This window comes from Schistocerca nitens, unplaced genomic scaffold, assembly GCF_023898315.1.
Source record: "Schistocerca nitens isolate TAMUIC-IGC-003100 unplaced genomic scaffold, iqSchNite1.1 HiC_scaffold_469, whole genome shotgun sequence".
NCBI classification, from domain to species: Eukaryota; Metazoa; Arthropoda; class Insecta; order Orthoptera; family Acrididae; genus Schistocerca; species Schistocerca nitens.
Window position 1 is genome coordinate 1 of NW_026046002.1, and position 11113 is coordinate 11113.

An 11113-nucleotide genomic window follows, 5' to 3' on the forward strand; every position below is an offset into this window, starting at 1 on the left:
GAAAAGGGCCGTTTTGCCGCTCTCGCAACGGAGGGGAGCTCCCTAGAGCCTTAACCCCCTCACTTGGAGCTCGTGTACTTGGTCACCGCCTTCGTGCCCTCGCTCACGGCGTGCTTGGCCAGCTCGCCAGGCAGCAAGAGCCGCACAGCCGTCTGGATCTCGCGGGACGTGATGGTCGAGCGCTTGTTGTAGTGCGCCAGGCGAGACGCCTCGGCCGCAATGCGCTCGAAAATGTCGTTCACGAAGCTGTTCATGATGCTCATCGCCTTCGACGAGATGCCCGTGTCGGGGTGCACCTGCTTCAGCACCTTGTAGATGTAGATGGCATAGCTCTCCTTCCTCTTGCGCTTCTTCTTCTTGTCGCCCTTCGAAATGTTCTTCTGCGCCTTGCCAGCCTTCTTGGCGGCCTTCCCGCTAGTCTTGGGCGGCATCTCGAACGTACAACAGCAAGCAGCAAGCGCTCCGCTCTAGTCAGCGTCTCCCCACACAGTGGCACCCGCCGCTACCGCAACACCCCACCTTTACCAGCTCGCCCTGTTGCGGCCGCCGACCAATGGGGCGCGCGCGCAACCGGCCGCCGCACCCGAGCCCATAAAGGGACCCCCACCCTAGTCCCGCCGCCACGCACTCCGCTGCTCGACTCGCTGCGGCTCGCACCGTTACGTTACGTGTTTCAACTAGCCAAACGCCATGTCCGGACGCGGAAAGGGAGGCAAAGTCAAGGGCAAGTCAAAGTCCCGCTCAAGCAGGGCTGGGCTCCAGTTCCCGGTCGGCAGAATCCACCGCCTCCTGCGCAAGGGAAACTACGCCGAGCGCGTCGGCGCCGGGGCGCCCGTCTACCTCGCCGCCGTCATGGAGTACCTCGCGGCTGAGGTGCTCGAGCTGGCCGGAAACGCGGCCCGCGACAACAAGAAGACGCGCATCATCCCGCGCCACCTGCAGCTCGCCATCCGCAACGACGAGGAGCTCAACAAGCTCTTGTCGGGCGTCACCATCGCACAGGGTGGTGTCCTGCCCAACATCCAGGCCGTCCTGCTGCCAAAGAAGACCGAGAAGAAGGCCTAAACAGAGAGCGCGGCGCTGCGCTTGCGTGCTCCCTGCACGCAAACGCGCCTGCCTTTGCCTTGCCGGCTCGGCTCACAACAATCGGCCCTTTTCAGGGCCACCACACAAACCTACGTCCAAAGCAAAGTTTCCGTCGTCCGTGCTCGCCGCACTTTACACAACACGTCCACATACATACATTGCACAGCCAGCGCCGGCGCACGTCCGCCATCTTGTCCACAGCCCGTGTGGCCGAACGCGCACACATTTTGTCGTTTCTCTCTTTTTGTCTTTTTTGTTTCTGCACCCCTCCGCGCACGCACAGAGTCGCGTTCCAAACGACAACGACATCAATACACCGATAATGTGATGATCATTGTTAGCATTATAATGTTTCAATTAAAGGGGCGCGCGTGGCACAGACAAAAAAAAAAAAAACCAAACAGCTGATCCGATCGATCGATCGATCGATCGATCGATCCGGCCCGCCCGCCTATGCCCACGCCACAAACAAACAACAAACCACGCACACACTGGACTCAGCCGCGCCCATCGCGTCAAACTCAAAAACTAACGCACGCGCAGCAGCAGCAGCAGCAACAACAACAACACGCACAGGCAACACAGACTCTTTCGCACTTTTCAATCTCCGAACAGTGTGGTGGCCCTGAAAAGGGCCGTTTTCGTCTCTCCCACCAAGCACGGGCACGGCACGGCCGCGGGAAGGCCACAACGCAGCACAGCACACCGGCTGGCTGGCTGGCTGGCTGCCTGCCTAACCGCCGAAACCGTACAGGGTGCGCCCCTGCCTCTTCAGGGCGTACACCACGTCCATGGCCGTCACAGTCTTGCGCTTGGCGTGCTCAGTGTACGTCACCGCGTCGCGGATCACGTTCTCCAGGAACACCTTCAGCACTCCGCGGGTCTCCTCGTAGATCAGACCAGAGATGCGCTTCACGCCGCCCCTGCGAGCCAGGCGGCGGATGGCGGGCTTCGTGATGCCCTGGATGTTGTCGCGCAACACCTTGCGGTGCCGCTTGGCGCCACCCTTGCCCAGCCCCTTTCCTCCCTTGCCGCGGCCTGTCATTCTTCTTCCTTCCTCCTCCTCAAAGCAAGCAAGCGAAAAAACACAAGCGCCAGCTCCTCACCCGGCGCTAGCGAGTCGGCTACGGTGCGAGCTCTCTGCCGCCGCCCCCCTATATAGACTCTGGCCCGCCCTCCCCCCACCACGCGCACCGAGGGCATATAAGCGCGGCGCGGGGCCGCGCGGGCCCGTTGTCAAGGCAGCACCGGACGCTTCGTGTACCGCACGCACCTCCACGCCGCTCTTCCGCTATGGCCCGCACAAAGCAAACGGCCCGCAAGTCCACCGGCGGAAAGGCGCCGCGCAAACAGCTCGCCACCAAGGCGGCGAGGAAGAGCGCGCCCGCCACCGGCGGCGTCAAGAAGCCCCACCGCTACAGGCCGGGCACCGTCGCCCTGCGGGAAATCAGGCGCTACCAGAAGAGCACAGAGCTGCTCATCCGCAAGCTGCCGTTCCAGCGCCTAGTGCGCGAGATCGCCCAGGACTTCAAGACCGACCTGCGCTTCCAGAGCTCCGCAGTCATGGCCCTGCAGGAGGCCAGCGAGGCCTACCTCGTCGGCCTCTTCGAAGACACCAACCTGTGCGCAATCCACGCCAAGCGCGTCACCATCATGCCCAAGGACATCCAGCTCGCGCGCCGCATCCGCGGCGAGCGCGCCTAGAAACCGCGCCGCGCACGCGCGCCCGCCCAACAAAAACGGCCCTTTTCAGGGCCACTAACATCTCTCCGTCGCGAGCAAAACTTTTGTCGGTCTTGCCGCCCCGCAAAACAACAACAACCAATTCCCCTCCCGTCCACAGCCGCTCTCGCCAACAATCGACGTCACTCCCATCCCTCACAATACACACACACAACAGCCGGACGACGTCACCACACACCACGGGTGGCTGGCCGCCGCCGTCTCCGAGGCGCGCGCACGCTACGCTACACTACAACGTCAACGCCACCGCGCCTTCCCAATTCCCGCCGGCCACTTCCACGTCTCACGTCCCCCCGCCGCTTTGAGAGAGAGAGACACAACACACACACACAAAAGACACGACATCCGCAAAGCAAGCAAACACACAAACAAACTAGAGTCTCCAGAAACATACATGAGCAACCAAACGTCGGCCGCCGCAAAAAAAACAACTACAACAAAAACAAATAAAATAAAATAAAAAGACCAACAAACGGCCACAACCGCTCCGCTACCGCGCGCCGCCGCCTACCGCCACCGGCACCACAATCCAACCACCACGGCACGCAAACAGTACCCACAAGGGTCTCACACACAACCAACCACACCGGCGCATGCACGACAATCAACGCCTTCCCGACGTCCTTTGATGGCCCTGAGAAGGGCCGTTTTGGGCCGCGCGACAGCCGCAGCCGTGCCATCGCGCGCCACTAAGACGACGCGGGGGAGGGCGGTGGGGGACGACGGCGTCAAGCGCCAACCCCTCTCCCTTGCCTTTCTTTAACTTTACTACTTTACTTCTTCTTCTTGGGCGACGCCTTCGCCTTAGACGGCGTCGTCGCCTTCTTCGGGCGCGGCGCCTTCGGCTTCTTCGTCGGAACCTTGGCGGCCTTCTTCGCCTTCGACGGCGACTTGGCCTTGGCCGGCTTGGCCGCAGCCGCCTTCTTCGCACCCGCGGGAGCCGCCGACGCCGCAGACGCCTTCTTGGCGGCGCCCGCCTTCCGACCGGTCGCCGCCTTCACGCCACCAGCCTTCTTTGCGCCGGCCGCGCGGCCGCCCTTCTTCTCCTTGCTGGCCGGAGCGGCGCGCTTCTTCTTCGCACCGCCGGCACGAGCCTTGCCGCCCTCGGCCGCCCCGCCGCCGGCGCCGGCAAGCTTGAAAGAGCCGGACGCGCCCTTCCCCTTCGTCTGCACCAGCTCGCCAGCCACGACGGCCGACTTGAGGTACTTCTTGATAAAGGGCGCCAGCTTCTCCGCGTCCAGCTTGTAGTGCGCGGCAATGTACTTCTTGATCGCCTGCAGCGACGAGCCGCCGCGCTCCTTCAGACTCTTGATGGCGGCCGTCACCATCTCAGAGGTGCGCGGGTGCGCAGGCTTGGCGCGCGGCTTCTTCGCAGACGCCGCAGACTTGGCCTTCTTCGTCGTGCCGGTGGCGGCGGGTGCCGCAGCAGTCTCGTTCGTAGCCGCCTGATCTGCCATTATTTCGACGGACGACGCGCGTACACACAACAACAGAACAGCGAGAGAGAGCGGCAAGGCGGCAAGCACGGCAGAGAATAGCCGCCGCGCCGCCAGGCCCAGCCAGTGTCGCGGGCGGGCGCGGACGGCCGAGAGAGCGGCCGCCACTCTGCGCGCCGCCGCGCCGCGCCTCCCGCGCTTGCTACCGCCCAACGTCCGACAGCCTGTGCGGACCAGCCCCAAACCTGCGCCGCAACCACCCGCGCCATTCAAACCACCGAGGATGGGGCTACACACGGCCACACCACAGTCGCCAACCAGTCGCCACGGCAGCGCCGCAAACCACGGCCAAACTGCAGCTACCGCGCGCCACAGCCTGGCTCGGCCCGCCGAGAATCGCCGCCCCCGCCCAAATGCCGCCCCCACAGCCCCAGCCGACGACCCGCCACAATGGCCAAACCTTCGGCAAAACTGGCGCACCGTCGCCGCGCCAGCCCGGCCAGCGCGGCCGCCGCCACAGCCACACAAGCGGAGGCGTGCGGCGATGACGGCCGTGCAAACGCACCTCCGCCGCCCCATCGCCCTCCCACCGTTTCCCGATCGGCCCGCGGCCGTCGGGCCACCTCGCCCGCCAACATTCGCGCCCGTTTCCCACAAAATTGCCCGCCGCAAAACAAAAACGAGCGCCGCCTGCGCAACATGGGCACCGGCCAACCGAGGCGCCGCCGCCCCTCGCCGCTTTAAGCGAGGGTGGCTAACCGCCATCCGCAACTACAGACGCACCGAATCTGCCTTCAAAAGCACACACCGACAGCCGACCTCTAACATTTAGACTCCGCAAGCCACCCAACGGTGTGTGGCGGAGGGCACTTCACGTGCCAATGTCATTTACCTCCCTTTGCTGTTCCAGTCGCGTATGGTTCGCGGGACGAACCGACAGTCTGCAAAAAAAACGCCTCCGTGCGCGCTCGAATCTCTCTAACCACATCCATTCGTGATCTCCTCGGGAGGTATACGCAATATATTCGATACCCCATCCAGAAACGCAATATCTCGAAACCTGGCGAGCAAGCTACACCGCGATGCAGAGCGCCTCTATTGCAGAGTCTGCCGCTTGGGTTTGTTAAACATCTCCGTAACGCTATCACGGTTACCAAATGACCCTGCGACGAAACGTTGGATCGTCTCCGTCGCCTCCGTCAACGCGACCTGGTACGGATCCCACACTGATGGGCAACACGCACGTATAGGTCGAACGAACGGGTGTTTTGTAAGCCACCTCCTCCTTTGTTGATGGACGACATTTGCTACGCATTCTCCCAATAAATCGCAACCTGGTACCCGCCTTACCAACAATTACTTTTGTTTGTTTTTTTTTTTTTGTTTTTTTTTTTTAATATGATGATCATCCCACTCCCAATCACTCCGCACGCATACTCCCAGATATTTTACAGACGTAACTGCTACCAGTGTTTGTCCCGCTATCATATAATCAATCATACAATAAAGGGTCCGTCTTTCTATATTATTCGCAATACATGTTAAGGGACAGTTGCCACTCCCTGCACCACGTGCCTATCCGCTGCAGATCGTCCTGCATTTTTCGCTGCAACTTCTCTGTATACTACAGCATCATCCGCGAAAAGACGCATGCAACGTCCGACACTATCTACTAGGTCATTTATATACATTGTGTGTGAAGAGCAATGGGTCCCATAACACTCCCCTGTGGCACGCCAGAGGTTACTTTAACGTCTGTAGACGTCTCTCCATTGATAACACAACATGCTGTGTTCTGTTTGCTACAATCTCTTCAGTCCAGCCACACACACTTGGTCCGACATTCTGCAGACACTTACTTTGTTTATCAGGCGACAGTGCGGAACTGTATCGAACGCCCTCCTTCCGGATGTCAACCAAAATGGCATCTACCTGGGAGCCTGTATCTAATATTTTCTGGGTCCCATGAACAAATAAAGCGCGTTGGGTCTCACACGATCGCTGTTTCCGGAATCCATGTTGATTCCTACATAGTAGACACTGGGTTTCCAAAAAACGACATGCTACTACTCGAGCATAAAACATGTTCTCACATTCTACAACCGATCGACGTCACAGATATAGGGCCTATAGTTTTGCGCATCTGCTCGACGACCCTTCTTCAAGCCCGGGACTGCCTGTGCTCTTTTCCAATCATTTGGAACCCTCCGTTCCTCTAGAGACTTGCGGTACACGGCTGTTAGGAGGTTCTGTCGCGTACTCTGTGTAGGTAGAATCGAATTGGTATCCCGTCAGGTCCAGTGGACTTTCCTCTGTTGAGTGATTCCAGTTGCTTTTCTATTCCTCCTTGGACACTTATTTCGATGTCAGCCATTTTTTCGTTTGTGCGAGAAGGAACTGCAGTGCGGTCGTCCTCCGTGAAACAGCTTTGGAAACAGGTGTTTAGTATTTCACAGCTTTACGCGTGTCATCCTCTGTTTCAATGCCATCATCATCCCGGAGTGTCTGGATATGCCGTTTCGAGCCGCTTACTACTGATTCAACGTACGACCACAACGTCCTAGGATTTGATTTGATTTCCTGTCACGTCGGTACATGGAATTTTACTTTCGCATTCACCGGACGCTTCACGCATAGCCCTCCTTACGCTAACTTTGGACATCGTTTAGCGTCTGTTTGTCTGAGAGGTTTTGGCTGCGTTTCAACTTTGAGTGAAGCTCTCCTTGCTTTCGCTATAGTTTCCTAAACTTTGGTTGTTGTACCGCGGTGGGTTTTTCCCATCCCTCACAGTTTTACTCGGCACGTACCTGTCTAAGACGCGTTTTACGATTGCCTTGCACTTTCTCCATAAACACTCAACATTGTCAGTGTCGGAGCAGACATTTGCGTTTTCATCTGTCTGCTAGTCTCAAATCTGCCTTCTATTACTCTTGCTAAACAGATAAACCTTCCTCCCTTTTTTGTGTATATTCCTATTAACGTCCATATTCAGCGATGCTGCAACGGCCTCTTGATCACTGGGTCCCTGTTCTGCACATACAGAGTCGACAAGTTCGGGGTCTGTTTGTCATCGGTAGGTCCACGATGTTATCTCCACGAGTCGGTTCTCTCTCTGTTTAATTGCTCGCGGTAATTTTCGTTCGGATGGTGCACTCGGTATACTGTCACTCGATGCTCTGTCCCTACCACCCGTCCTGAACATCTGGCACATTGAAATCTCCACCTAAGACTGTAACACGCTGAGGAAAGGAAAATGTATGTCCACATTTTCTCTCACTTGTTCGGCCACTAATGCTGCTGAGTCGCGAGGTCGGTAAAAGGAGCCAATTATCAACCTAGCTCGGCTGTTGAGTGTACCCTCCACCCACAATAGTTCACAGGAACCGTCCACCACTTCTACTTCACTACACAGGATAAACTACTACTAACAGCGACGAACCACTCCACCACCGGTTGCATGCACGCTATCCTTTCTAAAGCACCGTCTGTACCTATAACGATTGCAGCTTCGGCGCTTTCTATCAGCGCTTGACGTTCCGGTACTTTACCAACGCAGAGCTTCGACAGTTGACAATTACAATACCGATTGCCGCTTGGGTCCCCGCATGTCCTGACCTTGCCCCGCGCCCGTTGCCCTTTCCGTACTTGCCCAAGGGCCATCCAACCTAAACAGAACCGCCCAGCCCACGCCACACAACCCCTGCTACCCGTGTAGCCGCTTGTTGCGTATAGTGGACTCCACCTAAGACTATATAACATAACATGCCCTAAGGCATTCGCGGTGTACACCACCCTAAGGTGAGGTTAGGTTAGGTTAGGTGGACGTGGGTTAGGTTAAGGGTTACAGTTAGGTTAAGCGTCAAAGTTAGGTTAAGCGTTCGGACGTGAGGCGTCAGGTGGCCGCACCTACCTTTACGGCCGGACATCTTAGGTTAGAGGTTAGGTTAGGTTAAGGCGCCGAGAGGTCCGCGGTCAGGTTACGTTCACCTTCGGGCGCCACACGTAGGTTTCAAAGGTGTGTCGGTCGGTCGTCGGCAAGCCGCAAAAACTACAGACGACGTCGACCAAACCGCCGCACGACCGAGCAGGAGGCAGATATAAAACACACACACACACAAAAACAAAATTAAACACCACCCACCGGCCAAAGGGCACCAACAACCACAAACCCGAGCACCACGTCGACCAGAGGCAACCCGCCGCTCACGCGACATGGCTGGCAACTAAGGGGCAAACGGCAACGGCGCTTTCCGCACCGGGCCGGATGCACGTACGACAACACCGCTACCCGTACGCAGGCCTCCCATTGCACACAGCCGCTCTGTGTTTGAACATCATCAATGGCGCGCCCGCGGCTCGTCGCGGGCGCAGCCATAACGCCGCCACTTTTGCACCAACACATTCACGCACCGCAAAACAGCTCGCCGACACAGCACAGCCGACAAACAAAAACAACCCGCGAGACGGGGGCGACAACGACAACGATGACAACAACAACAGCAGCAAACAACTCGCACCAAGCGTCCAACAGGTAACAAACGGACAAGCACAGCCTCTGCTAACGGCCACGACGCCAGCGGCACACTGCTCCTTTCCCGCCACACTCGATTTCACAACGCACGCACGCGACCCCGTCAACGACACGACACGACACACGACGGGCTCCCTTCCCGCAACCTACACCTTTCCGCCACTACGCACAGCTCCACCCGACGCGCCCGTCGCAACGACACTACTGCACGCACTATCCACCCGCCTCCTCCTCTCCCCCCCCTTCCCGTACACAACAACACAGCCAAAAACAACACTCACGACCCAAACATACTAACGACATGGCACGTGCATCGGCGCACACCCCAACCAGTCACCGTCGACAACCACACGCAAGGCACGAAACCGGCGTCCTTCCACGTTGCCATCAAAGCTGCACAAACAACCACAGGAGGAACCACCAACAACGGCCCGCCCGCCCGCCCGCCCGCCCCAATATTCTCCCACCCTCACCTCACGCCGCAACCACCAAACGCACATTCCCGCTCGCTACCACACACCTCTCGGCAGCCGCTTCGCAAACACATGACGTGACGTGACATCATCACATCACGGGCTACGCACGCACACCGACCCACTTTCCTGCCCTTCGCCCTCTTCTTTCCGACGCCTGCCTTCGGCCGAGCACACGTACGTGGGTGGCACAACGCCCAACACAGTCACACACAGTCGACAGGCGCACGCCCAGGCACGCAACGACGCAGCGCAGCAAAGGCGCCCGCAACACATACCTCCTCTCTCTTCTCGCCGCCGCCGCCGACCGACCGCCCGCCCGCCAGCCAGCCAGCCAGCCAGCCAGCCAGCCACTCGCAATGTGCACTGCCAACCAGCCACACGTCCACCGCGCCGCCTCCGACCACCCGCCAGGGGGCGCTCACGTCCGCGACAACAGCGCGGCCCGCCGCCGGGCGGGCCCAGCCGAACCCAGCCCAGCCGGCGCGCGCTGCTCTGCACTCGGCGCGCCGCACATCCTGCTGCAGACCGGGCTCGTCTCTCTGTACGCGTCTGCCCGCATCTCGTCTTCCTGCGCATCAACACAACGAGGCCGCGTGAGCAAACCCCCCCGTCACAACGCCACATCACACACTGCCTCGTCTACCGCCGAAATGCACTCACCAGCCATCCGCTTCGTCTTCGTCTTGTTTACTCGTTGTTGTTGCAGCGGCGCACACAGCCCCGGCCGGCCGCATCCGAGGGTGGCCCGCCGCCAGCGTCTCCTCCTTGGGCACAGGTGCGGTGCCGTGCCGTGGCCGCCCATCCATCCAACCGCACTCATTTGCTGGCCGCCTCTGCTGCAGAAGAAGACAAAAAACGAAACGTACAAACATACACGCACCCACAGCGTGGCCACACACGGACGGGACCGACAGGCTCCAAGGCGACCAAAGGATAAAAACAAAATAAAAAAACAAAAAGACGCAAGCAAGCAACAAGCACAGGCTGTCGCCTCGCGCCTCTGTCCTTCCGCCCCCGCCCTTCTCTCCCACCACATGCCCACAAACACCACCGCCTCCCCCTCCCCGCACCTCCACATTCGCCCCCTCCATTTGTTCCTTTCTCGCTCTTCCCTTCTGTGTGTCTGCGTGCGTGCGCGGGCGGCGCCTCTCAACATCCGCCGGCCGTCCGTCCCGTTTTCGCCGTACCACACACGCCACCGCCTCCTCCCCGTCCACCACCGCCGCCCCTGTCCGCCCCGCACAACACCATACACCGCTGCTTGTCCTGGCCGTTGCCACCAAAGGCGCCAGCCGCAAACCGCGCCAACGCCGCAGCGCGCGTGCGTCCTTCCTTCTTGCTTCCTTCTCCGTGCCGACGCGGCCTCTATTCCCGCACCCATTCGGCCGACGACACAGCCGTTGGGCTCCGCACTGCGCGTACCGGCGTTACGCACGCACACCCACCCCCCTCGCGAACGCACGACTCATTGTCTTTGTTGTTTCTCCTCTTTCTTAACGTCTTTGTTTGTTTTGTTTTTTGTTTTTTGTTTTTTTTTTCGTTTTTCCCCACCGCCACATGTGACACAATGCCTCCCTCCACCTTTCGTTCGTGGTTGCTTGCTTTGTTTCTCTTTCTCATTGGTACACGTCCGACGCGCTCCATTTCCACCACACCACGGCCATCAGCCTCCTCAACGGGCAGGCGCAGTGTGCCATTCTCCGGCGCACAAGCACACCGCGCGGTACTGGCGCGGCTCGCTCTCCTCGCCCCCACGCCACGCCACGCCACGCCACCGGTGCGCAGCAGCACATGTGATGTCTCGCAACACGACACGCGGTGCGCACACCCCGACCACGCGG